Source organism: Macaca mulatta, chromosome 8 (genome assembly GCF_049350105.2).
Source record: "Macaca mulatta isolate MMU2019108-1 chromosome 8, T2T-MMU8v2.0, whole genome shotgun sequence".
Classification (NCBI taxonomy): domain Eukaryota; kingdom Metazoa; phylum Chordata; class Mammalia; order Primates; family Cercopithecidae; genus Macaca; species Macaca mulatta.
The window spans coordinates 60,706,703-60,726,202 of NC_133413.1; the positions used below are offsets into that span (position 1 = coordinate 60,706,703).

A 19,500-nucleotide genomic window follows, 5' to 3' on the forward strand; every position below is an offset into this window, starting at 1 on the left:
TTTAAATTTCGAAAAATTCTTCTTAATCATAACCTATAACCTATTGATTAGAAGACGACTTATCTGTGTCCCTTTTACTGTTGCTTCTGAGTATTCCAAAATATAATTTTTCCAAAATTTAGGTCTTCCAGTTAGAATTCCAAGTTTTTTTTTAATAGACTTAGTATTACAAATTTCTCTTCAGGTTTATTTTATTTTATTTTTTTGACGGAGTCTTGCTTCTGCGCCAGGTGGGAGTGCAGTGGCGCCATCTCGGCTCACTGCAACCTCCGCCTCCTGGGTTCAAGTGATTCACCTGCCTCAGCCTCCCGAGTAGCTGGGACTTCAGGCGTACGACACCACGCCCAGCTAATTTGTGCATTTTTAGTAGAGACGGGATTTCACCATGTTGGCCAGGATGGTCTCGATCTTCTGACCTCATGACCCTCCCGCCTTCGCCTTCCAAAGTGCTGGGATTACAGGCATGAGCCACCGCACTCGGCCCAGGAATTTTTTTAATAAAATTAATTTGCTTTTATAATAGATTGTTTAAATTGTAGTTTAAAATTCTAAATGCAAACTGACAAGTTTAAGAATTCAAAAAAAATCACTTATGTTGGATCCTACCTTTTCAAGATAATGACTACATCTTTACAATTGCTGCCTTTAGCACTGCAAATTATTGAACTGACAGACTGAAATCTACGGGTTTGATCTACCTCTTGCGTTTGCTTTTTCCTCTTGTCTCTCTTCCATTTTAATGTTCCTATTGATCTCAGAGACCTTGATAGAAAGACACAGGTTTTTTTTTTTTTTTTTTTTTTTTCTTTTCTATCATCATGGGCCTGCTCAATATGCTTAAACTATGGTCAGAAGTAAAAATGAACGGAAAGCTGATTTTTCACAATGCTTGTCTGAAATGGTTAAGGAGAACAGAACTTTGCTTTGCTGCTATTCAGATGCTTTGCCATGGCTGGTACAGCATGATGCACAGTTACAAAGAACTTCGCATATGAACATGTTCTGTTCCAGTATGAAATTCTGAAAGGGGATTGCTTTTTTCCACAGAACTGGCAATTCTCCATTGACAAGCACGAACAGTGGATGACACGGGAAACCTTCTTTACTGGTGCTTATTCATTTAAAGCTCTATCAGACAATCTGAAATGATAGTTTGGTTCTTCAAAATCAAAGATATTTAAAAGTAGATAGATTTTTAAGTAGATAATTTTTAGTGAACACATTTTAAATTACTAGGGGATATTTGGTTGCAACTCTCTTTGTGCATACAAAATATTACATGTCATAATATAAATTTCACTTATCTATTTGTCCCTTGTTTTCTTTCCCTGCTACATTCACAGACCCTAGAAGAGTACAAGGTCCCTAATATACACTCAAACATGCGGTGAATGTGTAAATAGAAGTAACGCTTCAAAATATGCAACCCTTATGTCAACAGTTTGGAAACTGTTTGGAAAAAAATATTATCTCCAACTATGAATTCTATTGCTAAATACTTATTATGCTCCATGGCTTTATTAAATGGTATGACTATACAACATCAGAAGATAAAGTTCATTCTTTTGAATATTACTCTAAACATTCTGGTCAAAGAATAAGCCATCCCTTATTTATAGGTTTTCAAATTTGCTTTTAGCATATTTTATGTATGTCATAAATTAAGACAATAGTGACTCTAATCCATAGAAATTATGCTTTCCCCTCCCCAGCAATAAAAATAATCTTTTGTCTCCCACACACACATACACAAATGTTGAGTTTGGTGTCAGGTGTTTATAATATTGGACAGAGCAGTGTTGAGTTCTGCTTTGATGAGCTTCACAGGCATAGCTTTGCTTACTGAAAAGAGAGCAATTGGCTTAATATTGCTCGATTTAATTAAGTTTGGTCAATTTAACTTAAAGTTTAGTCTCCATCCCCAGCCAGAGATTCCCATTTACCTTGCTCTAGCAAGTTGTCTGAGTGAAGAAAAGATTAATTTTCTATATCACAGTGCAGTCAGTGACAGGAATGAGGCTTTAGCAAACTGATGTATGGATGTACAGAAATCATTTTTGCAAGTAGTGATTTATTCAAGCAAGAATCAAGAAAATGTCAAAGTGTATCCAAAAATTATTTTGTGTCCCGTATACTGATGTTTGCTGTAGAGTTTTTTCATCCTTGTACTCATCTCCAAATAGAGCTTTTATATCTAGAAACAGTACAATTGGCTTAATATTGCTTAATTTAAGTAAGTGAAGCAATTAATTTACATCATCCTCAGCCAGGGACACTCATCTACCATGTTCTGCATATTATCTGCTTGAAAATTGCTTCCATTATGGCCATGCCATTTTTATTTTCCTTTTTCAGTGATTTACAACTATAATTTTCAGATCATTACAGAAACCCTACATTGGAAAACCTTAGTATTTCCTAAAAATATCAAGATATATGTCTATACATACATTTGTCATATAACCAATGGGCATTACTAGTTGAACCTGAAGATGCATTGTAACTTAAATGCCATCCAATTATGCTAAATAAAAATATCTTTGAAATTAGGAAAGCAAAAGAGTCTGTTTCTAAACCAACTTTTCCTATATGTCACTCAGGTATTAAATCTAGTATATATAAAACCTCTCATATCACATTCCTTCAAATAACATTGACCTCTCTGGACCGTGATTATATGTAATAGTCCTGATAAGAAAATATATTTGGCCAAGCATGGTGGGTCATGCCTATAATCCCAGCAGTTTTTGAGGCCTCGGCAGGCAGATTGCTTGAGCCTATGAGTTTGAGATCAGCCTGAGCAACAGAACAAAACCTCATCTCTACAAAAAAAAACCACAAAATACAAAAGTTGGCCAAACATGGTGGCATGCGCCTGTAGTCCCAGCTATTCAGGAAGCTGAGATGGGAGGATCCTGTCAGCTGGCAGGTTGAGGTTGTAGTGAGTCATGATCATACCACTGTACCCCAGCCTGGGCAAGTTTGCAAGATTCTATCTCAAAAAAGAAAGAAAGAAGGAAGGAAGGAAGGAAGGAAGGAAGGAAGGAAGGAAGGAAGGAAGGAAGAAAATTTGTTTCACTCAAGTATTATTTTGAGAGAGATTTAGAAAAGCCATTAATTAGTTTGCATATCATATTTTTCTAATAATTTAAAAATTACCTTAGATAAATATTGTTATAAAATACATGATTACTTAATGAAGGAATCTAAATTTTAACTTTTGATGTTATGTGGCTACTTCTTGTGCTTTCTCTTATTAAAATATAAAAATATAATTTAATTACAATTCCTTTAATTTGTATAATAAAACTTAAGCAAGTTAAATGATTTAGTAACCTTTTTCTAAAATGTTTAATATTTCCCAACTTCCTGAAAAAAATCTACACATCTTTAGGAAGGATCATATTTGTGAAAAATTATAATTCCCAACTACTAATTTTATTGCTACATACTTCATACAAACACAAACCACTTTACATTGTTAACATAAAGACAATCAAATGTAAATAAGGCCACAAATTGTAGATGTATTATTAAGACCAAGTCATTCTATTTCTTTTATTACTGCCATTAAGAACAATTTGTTTTTTTGTCTAACAGTAAAGGAAAGAAAATATGTACCTCTCATCTGAAGATATGCACACAAAAATACATAAACAGAGGATACAGTATAAGATGCATTTTGCTTGTTTTACTTTAGTATAATGGTTGACAAAAACAAAACCTTAACACATATGTATGTGTAGACATGTATATGCATGTGTGTGTATATATATGTGTGTCTGTGTGTATATATATGTTATAAAGCATATTAATACCATAAGAATCTGTGAATCTATTACCCAATGTAAGAAGTGGAGCATGACAACTGTAGTACACATGATTTTTACTATATTTGTATTTTATTCTATTTTCCTTTAAGAGATAACACTATTTGAAGTTATATTCAACATTTCCTTTACTTTTTAAGTGAAGGGGTGGACGATGATCCTATTATCCTGCCCCGGCACACCTGTGGGCATTTCTCGTTAGGTGGAACATTAAGAAAAGAAATGAGACACAGAGACAAAGTATAGAGAAAGAAAAAGTGGGCCCAGGGGACCGGCGCTCAGCATACAGAGGACCCACGCGGGCACCAGCCTCTGAGTTCCCTCAGTATTTATTGATCATTATCTTTACCATCTTGGGGAAGTGGCAGGATAATAGGATCATCATAGGGAGAAGGTCAGCAGTAAGACATGTGAATAAAGATCTCTGTGACATAGTTTAAGGAAAAGTGCTGTGCCTTGATATGCATATGCAAACATCTCTATAAACCTTTTTAGTGCATAAAGAGCAGCATTGCGCTAGCAAGTCCCACCTTTCGCCCTAAGGCGGTTTTCTCCTTTCTCAGTAAACAGAACATACAATCGGGTTTTACACCCAGATGTTCCATTGCCCAGGGACGGGCAGGTGACAGATGCTTTTCTCTATCTCAACTGCCAAGAGGCCTTCTTTCCTCTTGTACTAGTCCTCCTCAGCACAGACCCTTCACGGTGTCAGGCTAGGGGACGATTAGGTCTTTCCCTTCCCACGAGGCCATATTTCAGACTATCACATGGGGAGAAACCTTGGACAATACCTAGCTTTCCTAGGCAGAGGTCCCTGCGACCTTTGGCAGTATACATGTCCCTGGGTACTTGAGATTAACAGAATGGTGATGACTTTTAACCAGCAAGCTGCCTTCAGGCACTTGTTTAACAAAGCACACCCTGCACAGCCCAAAATCCTTTAAACCTTGAGTCACTACAGCACATGTCTTTCGCAAGGACAAGGTTGGGGGTAGGGTCACAGATTAACAGCATCTCAAATACAGAACAAAATGGAGTCTCTTATGTCTACTTCTTTCTATATAGACACAGTAACAGTCTGATCTCTCTTTCTTTACCCCACATTAAGAAACTTAAGATTTTAATTAGTTATAATTTCTAGGAAGTTGCAAAGAAACATACAGAGAGATGCTGTGTACCCTTCACCCAGCTTCACCCAAATTTAACATCTTGCGTAACTGCAGTACCTGATTATGAAAAGCAGGAAACTGACCTTGGTACAACCCACAGAGTTATTTGGTTACACGTGCACTCGTTTGTGTGTATATGTCATTTTATCATATGTATATTTCTGTGAAACTCCCATCACAACTAAGATATTTAACTTATTAAATAATATGCCAGGCAGAGTGATTGTTTCACATTTTTATATAGATGAGGAGTGTTTTAAAACATTTATTTTCTTTCTGAAACTTTTCCATCTTTGTCACTTACAATTGAATTTGTTTTCCTCAGTGATACTTGTATTTGAGGGCTTTCAATGAATAATAATTTCATTGAATAATTACAGTGAATAATAATTTATTTCACAAAAAGACGTCATAGCGCACACAGTATGAATTTATCAATATTAAAAGACACTTTGAATAACTGACATCAATAATGTATTTTTAAAACTCACATGTATACTCTTATGTTTTACACTTAAATTTTCCAGTTAAATTCCTAGGTCAAAAATGTAGTTCGACTTCTGCTTCTGAGAAAACTGGAGTAGAAGCAGTTTTGCTTCTTCCTCCCACTTAAATGCAACTTAATATCTTGGACATCACATAGAGAAAAACATATAAAGACCTAGAAAGGGAGAGAGAAGACGGCCCACTCTTAGGGAGCTCAGAACTGGGAAGGACATGGTGTGGCAAGAGCCCCTGGTATTTCTTATTTGCCTCATATATTCAGGTTGGATAGAAACTTAAAATCTCTCCTTTCTTCTAGTTCCTTGTTAAGTAATACATTGATTAACCTACCATTTTTAGATTTTTATTTACTTCATTAGCTGTAGTGAACTCTTCTTTGGACTGTCTGTGTTTTGGTTTGAGGTTTTTATTTGATTTCTTCATTTCCCTCACGGTGTTACATTAAAGCCTCTGCAGAGGTCCCAATTAGGAGCTGAGTTTTGTGTCTTGCACTTGTAATCCCAGCTACTTGGGCAGTTGAGGCAAGAGGATCACTGGAGCCAAGGAGTTAGAGGCTGCAGTGAGTTATGCACTGAGTGTTGCACCCACTGCACTCCAGTCTGGGTGACAGAGTGAGACCCCATCTGTAAAAAATTAAAAAAATTCGTGGAATTGAGGGTGGTAAATATGTAAACAGAAGACTCATCTAGCTAGACTCATCGAGCTTCCTTTCCCTTTTTGCTCTTCATATTTGCACCTGGGGCTGTAAGAGTGGTACTTTGAACATTTTATTCTAGTTCTAATGTCCGCTCACCTCTGTGGCTATAGAGACCAGGAGTAGACCCGCCTCAGTGAGGATAGCCTGTTGTTCTTTAACTAATGTTCCTACTTTCACACCTCAATATTGGTCCTGTGGTACAAGGTTACATTTTTTTTAATTCAAGAGGCTTAATGTATATTTATTATTTCATAGATAAAATCCATCAAATACATCTATATAAAATAATAAATAAATGGAGAAAAACAGATTAGTCTAAAATTATTTCGCATAAAATAACTAAGGAAACAACCTGTGAAAACACTTAAAGATATGATAATCATTCCAGTGCAATTAACATTATTTTGACACAATATCTAATTCTGAACCCCTTATCATATAAATTTTAAAAAAATATGGAATCACATGCATGACATGTGGGGATACAGTAATAACAGAGTGAGGCATAAGACTTAACTCGTGTATTGGTTATCTATTGTTGCATAAAAACATGTAGCAAACTTAGTCATTTAAAACAGTACTCCTTTGTTTCCTCATGGTTTCCATAGTTAGAAGTGCAGGCACGACATATGCAGATTGATTCTATGCACAGTCTCACAAGGCTACAATCATAGTGTCATTCAGGCTGTGTTCGCATCTGGAACTCCGGGGTTCTACCAAACTTGCTTAGGTTTGTGGCAGAATCCAGTTCTTTGCATTTCTAGGACTGAAGTCCCCATATTCTTGCTGCGTGCTGGCCAAGGGCTGCTCCAGGTTCCTAGTGGCCGCCTCCTGGAGGACTTGGGTATGCAACCATCTCCACAGGGCAGCTTCCCTCTTCCAAAAGCACGGGAGAATCTGTCCCAGCCTGAACCTCTGATCCTTTGTAGGAGCTCCCACCTGATCAAGTCTGGCCACCCAGTATAATCTCCTTCAAACTGATTAACTCAAATTGACTGATTTGGGAGATGACAGCCACATAATCCCTCCACTTTTGTCATCTGATAGAATCTCATCACAGGAGTGAAATCCACAACTGCCACAAGTCCAGTCTGCAGCCAAGGAGCATTTTAGGGGCAAGAATCTGGGGGCCATCTGTATTAGTCAGGGTTTTCTAGAGAGACAGGACTAATAGGAAATATATATGTATATTACATATATATATAATTGGAGTTTATTAAATAGTATTAACTCACACAATCACAATGTCCCATAATAGGCTGCCTGCCAACTGAGGAGCAAGAAAACCAGTTTGAGTCCCAAAGCTGAAGAATCTGGAGTCGGATGCTCAAGGGTAGGAGGCATCTGGCACAGGAGAAAGATGTAGGCTGGGAGACTAAGCCGGTCTAGTCTTTTCTTGGTGTTCTTCCTGCTTCATATCTTGGCAACACTGGTAGCTGATTAGATTGTGCCCACCCAGATTAAGGGTGAGTCTGCCTTTCCCAGCCCACTGACTCAAATGTTAATCTCCTTTGGCAGCACTCTCAGACACACCCAGGTTCAATACTTTGCATCCTTCAATCCAATCAAGTTGATACTGAGTGTTAACCATCACACCATCCAAGAATTATTCCTAGCACATCTCACAAGCTTTACTCTAGTTAAGGGTTCTCAGCTTAGCTATGTTTCAGATTTTGAGGGAGCTTCTTTAAAATGCATATTTATAGGCCTCTATCTGACTCTGATTCAGATTCAGAATTGAACCCTCTCTCCTCAGTTATAAATATATTATTATTTTCAATAAGCTATAGAAGCAACACTTGTGCAGCCAGCTTCATCACCCTGGGACTTCTGATAACCACTTCTCTATTAAATATAGACATCTCACCTGCATTTCATTTATTAAAGTACAGTATTTTCAAAACAACAGTTGAGTTCATGAGGGGCCAAGTAACATAAATGGGATCATTAAAAACTAAATGACAAAGGCAGAAGCATCTCTCTAGCCTCTGGAATTAGCAATCTGTTGTTCAAGCCTTCAGTGTTTTAAGGGATCAGCCTGCCCCCCCCCAATAAAACTGAGTTAATAGCTAAGTTTCATAAAAAAGTTATCACTTCTTGGCATTAAATCAATAGACTATTCCTCACGATGAAGGCTTTTACATATTATCACTAATTTAAACTTGGAGTCTCATTCTAAATTTGGATCCAAGGGCTACCTACTGGCAGATGAAATTTTGGGCAGATTGCCAAATATCCTCTGGTACTCCTTTTGAAGTCAATTTCCCCAAAGTGTGTTCTACAGAACTTAATCTTGTGACATTAGTCATTTGGAAAATATTACCTCGCTTCCTCTCTTGATAATTTATAGGGATTTGAGCTATTCCTAGAAATTGACAAGAAAGTGTGGAAAATTGTGTATGATTTGAGTGTAAATAGCAGGCTTGTCTTCCTCATGGGGAAAGTAGATACGTTTCAGGGTGTACAATTCATCACTTCTATTTTTGAATGCTCATAGGACTTATATATATTTTTTTAATTTCTGCATCTAGACTGCTCTCCAGAATGTTGAGATTGCCCGAGAAGTGACCCCAGCAAAAGAAAAATATTGCTCTACCTGAATTCAAGTAAGACCATTACTTTGCAGTAATGTATCATGCGTAAATTAGTGGAAAAAAATTAACTGTATTTGTCTACACTTCTAAGAGACAATTGTTTTCTTTGATATTAATCTTTTTGAAGCCTCTTTCTCTGTTCTTGAAAATTGACATAGAAAACAAAACCTCTTGTTATGGAAGGAGTAGAAATATTCACAAATATCTCAATGTTTAATTGCAGTTACACAGCATTTAGATGTGTCTTTCCACAATATTTATTTAAACAGCTATGTTGATTTGTGTTATTTCTTTAATAAATACTATTTATAGGAATGAGAAAAATAATTGAGTTTTTCTAAAACACCCTTTATTAGGTGAAGGGTCAGTGTCTCCTCATGAAGATGGTAACTGGAGTTACACATTTCAGTGAGGTGTGATTTCCTAAGAAGTAGACACTCAACAAGCAGGGGGCAGGGGGCGGTGCTTGGCAGAATGACTATGGACTGTCACGTTCTCTTTTGTTTGTTCGGAGGAATGAGTGAATGAGGTGAAATTAGTACAATGAATCAAATTCCTTCAGGAAGGGAGTGTGAGTCAGCATGTATGATGCAGGTGGATCAATGACCTTGTAGTAGAATAAGTGTTACTTTAGGAAGGAATCATACACTATTTGTTAGAAGGAGGTGAACCTGGCTAGAAAAGGTTAGGATTGAAGTTACTAAATCTGTTTTTATAATAAGCTGTCACAGTATTTTTGACAGCTTATGTCCTGGCAGTCCAAGGACTTATAGTATGGTTTTAGTAAGAATCATCAAACTCACTGATATCTGTTAAGTTTCAATGAGTGCCAGTACTGAAAAGTATATTGTGTGCATATTTATGTATTCAATTATACTTAAATGTAGTATAGAAGTGGCGAGAATCTTTGAGTGTATCATGTGTTATAAAAACTATGAAATTTTATAACTATGTAGCCACGCAGATTGTCTATTATAAGAGATTTCTAGGCTGGGTTTTCAAGGACTATGGCAAGTTCAGAGGCACTGGGGATTAGGCAATTAGGCCTCAAAGTTGTCCTGTTTGCTACCTATTCTGGAAGCCACATTGTGCTGTTTCTTGTCGTGGAATGTACATGGGAATGGGTTGCTCATAGATTGATTTCCCTCACCCAATCTGACCCTAAAATTATTCAGGTAGATTTTTAAACAATTATCTTCTTAAAAAATTTTACTTTAAGTTCTGTGATACATGTACAGAACATGCAGTTTTGTTACGTAGGTATACATGTACCATGGTGGTTTGCTGCACCTATCAACCCATCATCTAGCTTTTAAGCCCCACATGCAGTAGGTATTTGTCTTAATGCTCTCCGTCCCCTTGGCCCCAACCCCAACTCCCAACAGGCCCTGGTGTGTGATGTTCCCCTCCCTGTGTCCACGTGTTCTCGTTATTGAGCTCTCACACGTGAGAATATGTGGTGTTTGGTTTTCTGTTCTTGTGTTAGTTTGCTGAGAATAATGGCTTCCAGCTTCATCCACGTCCCTGCAAAGGACATGAACTCATTCTTTTTTTATGCCTGCATAGTATTCCATGATGTATATGTACCACCTTTTCTTTATGCAATCTATCACTAATGGATGTTTTGGTTGGTTCCAAGTCTTTGCTATTGTGAATAGTGCCGCAATACACATATGTGCGCATGTGTCTCTACAGTAGAATGATTTGTAATCCTTTGCGGATACACCCAGTAATGGGATTGTTGGGTCAAATGGTATTTCTGGTTCTAGATCCTTGAGGAATCACCACATTGTCTTCCACAATGGTTGAACTAATCTACACTCCCACCAACAGTGTAAAAGCATTGAACAATTATCTTTAAATTAAACAGTGTATTTTCATCATTCATGTAAACTCAGAAATCTCCAAAGCACATTTTCTACAAAGCAAAAAGAACCCTTTCTAATGCATTATAAATGCCATTATATATCCAAAGTTTTCAAGTTATTTTTCATTGCTAGACCTTTTTTCATAGTTAAATATGTGCTTCACATAAAACTTCATAGGGGAGTCCAACAGACAAAAGAGGGAAAAAGAAGCATTTTAATGGAAGCAGCAGTGAGTGATCTAGAACTTGGTTGCTCTGTCACTGCCTTCATTTCTCCTAAATCCATTCCCATTCCCCAAACCTCCAGACTAGATGAATATTAATATTTCTTTGAGTCCTGTGATTCCCTGGTTTTTCAATTCTTAATTTGGAAGCACTTGTGGAAGAATCAATTGAAGGGCACAGAGAGCAAAGGATGGAAGCTGAAACTTCCAGAATTATTCTGGGCTAGCCATCAGAGGCCAAGCTGTTGCTGTGCAAGAGGGGATCATTTATTCCCTTCTTAGAATTTCCAAGTGTCAGGGGCCGCTCTGCATGCTTTCACACCACTGCTGTGCAAAGATTTCAAAGTATCATGCACAGCAAATCCTGACTAAAGCCCAATAAGAGTACAGGTTCTACATGAAGAAATGGAGAAAGGCAGTTGTAAGGAAAATAATGGAAATTCACTTGAGGGCGGCTATTCCCATTCTCAAACTATCTTCTTCTGACAATCCTGAAAAGTGTTAATATTTTGTTATTTTTCAAAAATATGGCTGGATGCATTTCAAGCCATCCTCTTTCTTCTTAAATATATCTCTTTGCCTCTTCATGTTTAATTCATGCTCATATTTGCCCACATTTAAAGCTAGGCTGACTTCACATTGGAGTTGAAAATAGCCCCAGGAGCATAAGGAACCCTGAGAGCCTGAGTGTCCTCAAGTGTCACAGCTGGGTCCCTGCCTCTTTGTGCTTGCTGCCCTTTCTACCTGGCTAGAGGCAGCCCCAGGCTTTCTGGGTATTTTAAAATTACTGTAACAAGAGTATTATAATAAAAATACTTAATATTTGAATATATAGAAATTTTTTTTTTTTTTTTTTTTTTGCTATTGCTGCTTTTGTGTGCTTTGGGGATGTCTGAGGCCTCTGCCCTTGTACTTCAATTGGTCCTTCTGTGGTGGCCTGCCCCTCTTTGTGTCACAAGTTGCAGCTGCTGACAGGACGCAACTTCTATTGGCCCATGTGCCGCCAGAATCATTGTTCAAGTTCTTAGTATTCTTAGGCAAGTTTGTGATTGAAGAATCATTGGCTTCACTCGGAAATCATCTCTATTTCTAGTGTTGTCTGTCACAGATAAAATGACACCATGATCAAATGCAAGCAAGCTTAGCATTCAGCCCAGTACTGACTTCATACCCTGGGAAACTTTCTGAATTCATTCTGACTGGGACCCACTGCCCATTTCTCTTGTTTCCTGGATCTGACTGCAAAAGCTTCATGTAGGGAAGGCAGGTAAAGTCCCCAGCCAGTGCACCAATAGCAGTGAGGTTCCCCCAGACTGGAAAAAAATCACCCTGACTTGCATTTGTTTGCTTGTTTTATATTTCCAGGAAAGTTATATGAGAGGGAAGAAACTGTAGTTTCTCCTTGTGATCTCAGGATGAACTGTTGTACCACAATGTATAAGGTCCAAATGAACATTTCAGGAAAATTGATCAACTGAAGGGAACATTTCTGTAGCTCCATTTTGTGCATTTCAAAGACTCTTAGTTGAGGAAAGTCTAGCTACACTTAAAAATATTCCCTTTTATTGTTAGTATTGTCTACCCTAGTGGTATGAGGGGACTTCTGGAAGTTCTCAAGTTCTCAGAATTGCTTTTCCTCATGGGCAGATTAATCTAGGTTGCTTTAGTTTGGTGATTCCATCTCTCCCTGTTCAGTCAAGAGAAGGTGGGACCATGGTGTGCAGGGAAAGGCCATTGGCATCCTCTCAGGACTAAAAGTGTGGGCCTGTATTTGTGTCTGTCTGTAAAGTAGAGTCACAGGAAAATCTTTAGGTCACCATCAGACACATTTGGTAATACAAGGAAAAACAAACAAGTCTCAAAAATTATTCTCATAAATCTTGTGTTAAATGCTGCTTATACTATAAAAGCTGCAGAACAGAGTTGCAGAAGCTCTGGAGCATGGCAGCTGAAATGGTGGAGAGAGGCACTGTCTTCCTGTGAGTGTGGGACCCTCTTGTTCATATGACTTTCCACATCTGCTCAGTCCTGCCTTCTTTCCAAATTTCAAGAGTTTTCCTTGCCTGCAGGCTGGAATACCCCTAGTGATGGCTCTCACTACCCCATGGTTACCATGTGTCAGCTGCAGTCAGTGCCTCATTCCTGAACTTGCCTGCTTGCCTCCCTCTGTCCTGGATGCAAAAGCCAATCTTCACTTCAGCCTCAACTATTCCCATGGAGGAGCTGTCACAGCTGTGCAGTGTCTGCCCCAACCCCGCAGGACACACAGAGACCTTGGTTTGCTCAGAGAGGTTGGTTACATCCAGCAAAAAGCTCAGGGGCAAATGTTAAGAGGCAAACATTGACAAGTGAAACAGGAGTGGGCTGGCTTCATGGAAACAAAAACTTACTTAGCCTTATAGGTCCCTTGCATATACAGCCCCACACTTAGTTGAATGCTCTGACCTCTTTAACACATGTTTGTTTTAATTTGTATACAGTCATATGAGTGCTTTGTGTTGTAGTGCTCTACGGGTCTTGACAAATGCATAATATCATGGAACCATCATTACAGTGTCACACAGAGGAGTTTCACCACCCAAAAATATTCCCTGTGCTTCTCTTATTTAACTCTCCTCATTCCTGAACCCCTGTAAACCACTGATCTTTTCACTGTCTCTACCGTTTTGCCTTTTCCCAATTGTCACATAATTGGAATCCTATAGTAGATAGCCTGTTTCCTTCACTTAACAATATGCATTTTAGATTCATCTATGTCTCTTGGTGGTTTGATAGGTGGTTTGTTTCCTAATAATATGCCATTCTGTGGTATACCCCGATTTATTTATTCACTCATCTTCTGAAGGCAGTTAGAAATAAAGCTGCAACAAAAATATTCAGACCTTACATAAGCTTTCAAATCAATGGGTAATGCTTAGTAGCATAACTGCTGCATCAGGTGGTAAGCTCTATAAGGAACGGCAAAGTTGTCTTCCAACGTGGCAGAATCATTTGGCATTCTCTTTTTCGCCACTGCTGTCTTCTCCTTCCTCTACCTCTTCCTCTTTCCATTCCTCATTTTCTTCTTCCGGTCTCTTCCTCCTTTTTTTTTTTTTTTCCTGTCGCTTTCTGTCTCTCTCCACACACACACACACACACACACACACACACATACACACACACACACACACACGGATACTTTACAAAATTGTGGGAAGTTACCTAACACGTTAGTTTTGAAATTGGGAAAGGCCATTTTAGACAATACAAATGAATACAAATGAATTATAAAGAGAAGATACAATATGAAGTCTCTTCCTCAGGTCTCAGTATTAATTAGTCAATATCTTCCTCTATTTGTCTGCACAATTCAAACTTATAGGTTTCCATGTCTTTCTTCTTGAACTTCCAGGTGTCCATGAATTCTATAACCACCAGCTCTATCAGCCTTCTTATGCATGTTCTGTTCGTTATTTTCGTTCTTTATCATATCAAAATATGTAATTGCCTCATCCTATAATCTCACCTTTCTCTCTGATGTTATCTCTGTGTGACACTCTGCCAAAAAGACACACTTTCTGTTACTAAAACGTTTCCTATTTTGATGTAGTCACACTTGCTTAATTTTGCTTTTGCTGCCTGAGCTTTCAGTGTCATATTTAAAACAAATTATTGCTAAGATCAATATCAAGAAGATTTTTGCCATGTTTTCTTCTACAAATTTTACTGCTTCAGATCTCATGTTTAAATCATCAATTTATTTTAGTTGATTTTTGTGTATTATGTAAGAGTTAAGTTTCATTCTTTTGAGTACTAATTTCCAATTATCCTAATGCTATTGTATCTTCTTCATGGCCTTGCCAAAATTAGTTGACCATGTATGCTTGGGCTGATGTTTGGCCTCTCTACTCTGTTCTATTGGTCTATGTGTCTGTTTTTATGCCAGTACCATATTGTTCTTTTTAATGTAGCTTTGTCATGTAATTTGAAATCAGGAAATATGATGCCCCAAACTCTGTTTTCAGTTTTCAAGATCACATTGGTTATTTGAGTCTTTCATGGTTCCATATAACTTTAGAATGTTTTTTCTGTTCCTGTGAAAAATATCATTGAAATTTTGACTGAGATTGCATTCAGTCTGTATATGGCTTTAGGCAGTATTTGACATTTTAAAAATATTAAAACTTTCAATCCATAAACATTAGTTATTAAACTAAAAAACATTTGCACAGCAGAGGAAATAATCAACACAATAAAAAGGTAATCTATGGACTCGGAGAGAATATTTGCAAGCTATATATCTGATAAGAAGTTAATATGCAAAATACATAAGGAATTCCCACAACTTGAAAGGAAAAATGTAATCTAATTAAAAATGGGCAAAATATATGAATAGACATTTTTCCAAGAAAGACATGCAAATAACCATACATATGCAAAGGCGTTAAACACCACTAATTATCAGGAAAATGCAAATAAAAATCACAGTAAGATATCATTTTACTTCTGTTAAGATGGCTATAATAAAAATGACAAGATGTGAGAGGTGTCAGCAAGGGTGTGGAGGGAAGGAAACCCTTGTCCACTGCTGCTGGGAATGTAAATTGGAACAGTTGTTGTGAAAAACTGCATGGAGTTTTCTCAAAAAATTAAAAATAGAACTACTGTATGATCCAGCTGTCCTACCGTTTTCACCCATAGAAGGTGAAATCAGCATCTTGTAGAAATGCCTGCATTTCCCTTTTCATTGTAGTATTATTCACAATAGCCAAGATTTGAAAACAACCCTAACTGTTCATAGATGGATGAATGGATAAATAAATTATGGTATATGTACATAATATAATACTATTCAGTCTTAATAAAGGACATACTGACATTTGCAACAACATTGTTGAGCCTGGAGGGTATTACACTAAGTGAAATAAGCCATAAACAGAAAGACAGATACTGTACTATCTGACTTATATGTGGGATCTTAAGTCAAATCCATACAAACAAAGAGTGGAATGGTGGTTACTTGGGAGGAGAGGGCATGGAAATAAAGAGATGCGAATCAAAGAGTACAAACTTGAAGTTACATAGGATGAATTAGTCTAGAGATCTATGGTACAGCATGAGGACTCTAGTTCATAATACTGTTCTGTATACTGGAAATTTCTGGAGAGAGTAGACTTTAGGTGTGCTTACCATACATACACAAAAGAAAGTAATAAAATGTCTTGGAACTAGATAGAAGTAATATTTGCACAATGTTGTGAATTTACTAAATGCCCCTGAGTTATATACTTTAAGTAATCGATTTTATTCTATGTGAATTTTACCTCAATGAAAAGAAATGCAAGAAAACATGGGAGAAAACAGACTTCCTACTATACAAAACCCAAACATAAATCCTACCATATTCAACACATTTTTTTTAGATGGCCCATCCTAAGTATTCATTTTCTATGTTGCTATATAATAGCATTTTAGATTATTTTTGTTTGTGTTTCCCAGCAGATTGTGAACTCTTTGTTTTTGTTTGTTTGTTTTATTTTGTTTTGTTTTGAAATAGAGTTTTGCTCTTGTTGCCCAGGCTTAAGTGCAATGGCACGAGCTCGGTTCACTGCAACCTCTGACTTCCAGGTTCAAGCAATTCTCCTGCCTCAGCCTCCTGAGTAGCAGGGATAACAGATACATGCCACCATGCCTGGCTAAATTTTTTTTGTATTTTTAGTAGAGACAGTGTTTCACCATGTTGGCCAGTCTGGTCTCGAACTCCTGGCCTCAGGTGATCAGCCTGTTTTGGCCTCCGAAAGTGCTGGGATTACAGGCATGAGCCACCATGCCCTGCCTGTGAACTCTTGAAGAGAAGTCTTGCATTACTCCATTGCCAAGAGTACTTCTCCCTCCTAGTCACTTCACTCAGCCCTGTCTGAACTGTGCTCTCCAGGCTAGCACTGTTGGTGGTGATTGCTCTGGACCTCACTTTTAGTTGACTTGATCTGACTCATGTCCTATGCTTTTACACATGCCCCATCCTTAAAACTCATTTCTGTGTGCGTTGTGTGTCTCAGATCCTGCATCTGGATATTTGGACTTGATCTTTGTTTTTATTTTCCTAATGGATTTTATCATAAACTTGACTGTAGTTTTATTAATTGCTTTAATATAATTTCAGGCTTCTTGCCTTTCCAAAAACTACTTCTCCAAAAATAACCATTTGGCTGGCACATGCTTCAGTCCTATCTCCACGAATAGGTGGGGAAGGGGAGTCAGCAGAGTTTTTCAGGTGCTATTTCTGGGCTATACATTCTCATTTCATAAATTTAATGGGTGTAACTGTTACTTATAATATTTGTGTTTTCAACAAGTTATTTTGAGTATTTAAGGAAGAAAATAACAGTAGTACAATGGATAATGTGAAAATGTTTAAGGGATTTCATTTTTATTTTTAACTGTGTAATTGCTAGTACGCATAGAAAAATGATGAGAAAATGAAGCAAAATGTAATCTGTTACATTTCTCAGTGATGGATAGCAACATGCACAAAGTTATATGCTTTTGAAATGTGATATTATCTTTTATTTTTAAAAAATTCAATTTGGGCCTTGCTACATATTATTTCCTAATATGTAGAAAAAATAAGAAGGAAAGCTATTGATTTTCCTCCAGTATGAAGGAAAATCAATAGTGCAAGAAGGGTCAATTGAACAAGCGAAGAAACAGTTCCCTTGAAAGAAATGTCGTGACAGAATACAAGAATTGTTATACTATTTAAAAACCAAACCAGATTTTCAAAATTATTCTACACTTGTGTGTTACAGTATATAATGTATGAATTCAATGGAGCAAGTGGTGATATCATAATAAAAATATAGTATTATTTTCTAAAGGAAGATCAATAGGAAGATCTATTTTAGAAAAGTGTCATTTGCAGCATGAGAACCCCAGTCTAAATGCCTATGAGTTGGCAAGGCAAAGAATAATGCATATATAATAATGACAACAGTCAATTTTATGCCTTTTTAAAAATGAGAATGCACCTACCATATAGATACAGTAGGTTCTTTTATTGCCAATTGCACTTCTCCAAAGTTAGATGGTGAGATAATGGCAGATCAACAACTATCTCTTCAGGTTTTTGTCAACTAATCCAAAAATTTTTTATGATATGACTTTAAACCATTTTTATACTTCAGGGTATAAACACTATAAGAAATAAATCTTTAGTTGAGTAACATGTAATTAATAAGCTGAAAGATATAAATATGTACAAGATGCATGTTACTAAATAAAATATATTTTATGTTTATGAGTACAGATATCCCAATATATTAGTTATAAAAGTAGCCCTATTTCTAACAGGAAGCATTTTTTCGAGAAAAAGTGTGCTTTGGCACGTGTGTGTGTGTACACCAGACAACTCTTAAAAGCTACTTCAGATTCCCTTAATTTCATCTTTTTGGTCACTTCTCCCAGCTTCACCCAATACTGCAGTGGTCAAGTTTCTGGAGTTTGAAACAAATTTATGCAAGCACGAGTGACCAGCTCTTCATCTTAAACCTGCATCCCATATCACTCCTCTTTTTTCTTTTGCCTGGAAATTTCCTATTGAGGTGATGCACCCACAAATGCTATGGAATTAATTGTCCATGAGGCAAATCTCTGACAACCTGGAGACTAGAGCCAATAGATGTATTATTCTCCCCTTTATCCTCAGAGACACCATCCCAAGATGATGTCACTGATGCCTCATACCAAGTAGTGGCCAACTTTACATTACATCCTCTCATGGTTTGCCCTAACCAACTGTAATGCCTAATCTGACCCATTCTGTCACCTTGCTCCTCCTTGCTTTTCCTGATCTCCACTTCCTCATAAACCACTGCTCCTTTGCCAGGCATTTCATCAGATTGCATTGCTTATTTGCATACTGATGACATCAACCTGGTCACTCTTGCTCATTTACTCAGCGTTTTAGTATTTGACTAACAGTGTTTCTCTGCACTATTTCTGTAAGTCTTACGCTTCAGCATTCACACAGAAGATTAATTCCACACCCTGGCTTTCAGTGCTATGCTGCTTCCCTCTCAGCTATTTGTGCATTTGTCTGCAGGTGCCCATTCCCTAAACTGTGTGATTGCCTATGATGGTACAGTCTCCAGAGTCTCCGTTTTATAACTCTATGTCCCATTTTTTCAGCCCACTTACCATAGTTATGCTATTCCAGACTAAGCTGAAGACTCCCAGTCCTCAACCCTTTACCTTCAAGTGCCCATAGCATGTTATGCCTTAATTCCATCCTTAAACAACTTAGATTCCATGATACATCAGTATAATCACTATTTACATACCTCCCCAATGTTTTTGCCTTTCTCTCCTTCTTACAACACGTCTGAAAAATCTTAACCATAATTCAACTAAATTTCTATCTGCTTCCCCAAGTAGCAAAATATGACTCAGAGAAAACATACAACTATGCTGATGAGTTCGCCTTCAACTTGTGACCCCCAAACCTCAGCTCAGTCATGACTCTTGCTTATGAGTCACCATTTGTCTGAATTTGCTGTTTATATCTTTTTTCTCTCCAAACTTTCAGCAAATGTCCTTTATTACTGTATTTAATAAGCTTGGCTTTGCTTTACTACTAT

The 19,500-nt window shown here is 37.3% G+C and overlaps 1 protein-coding gene across 1 annotated transcript in view; it reads left to right on the forward strand.

Annotated features, from left to right (window-relative positions):
* Nucleotides 1-19,500, forward strand: part of SNTG1 (syntrophin gamma 1) — an 879,206-nt gene that overhangs the window by 247,063 nt on the left and 612,643 nt on the right. Inside the window, exon 2 of the mRNA XM_028852663.2 lies at nt 8,732-8,806. The gene's annotated coding sequence lies outside the window, so the exon portion shown is untranslated. The remainder of the gene's footprint in view (nt 1-8,731; nt 8,807-19,500) is intronic.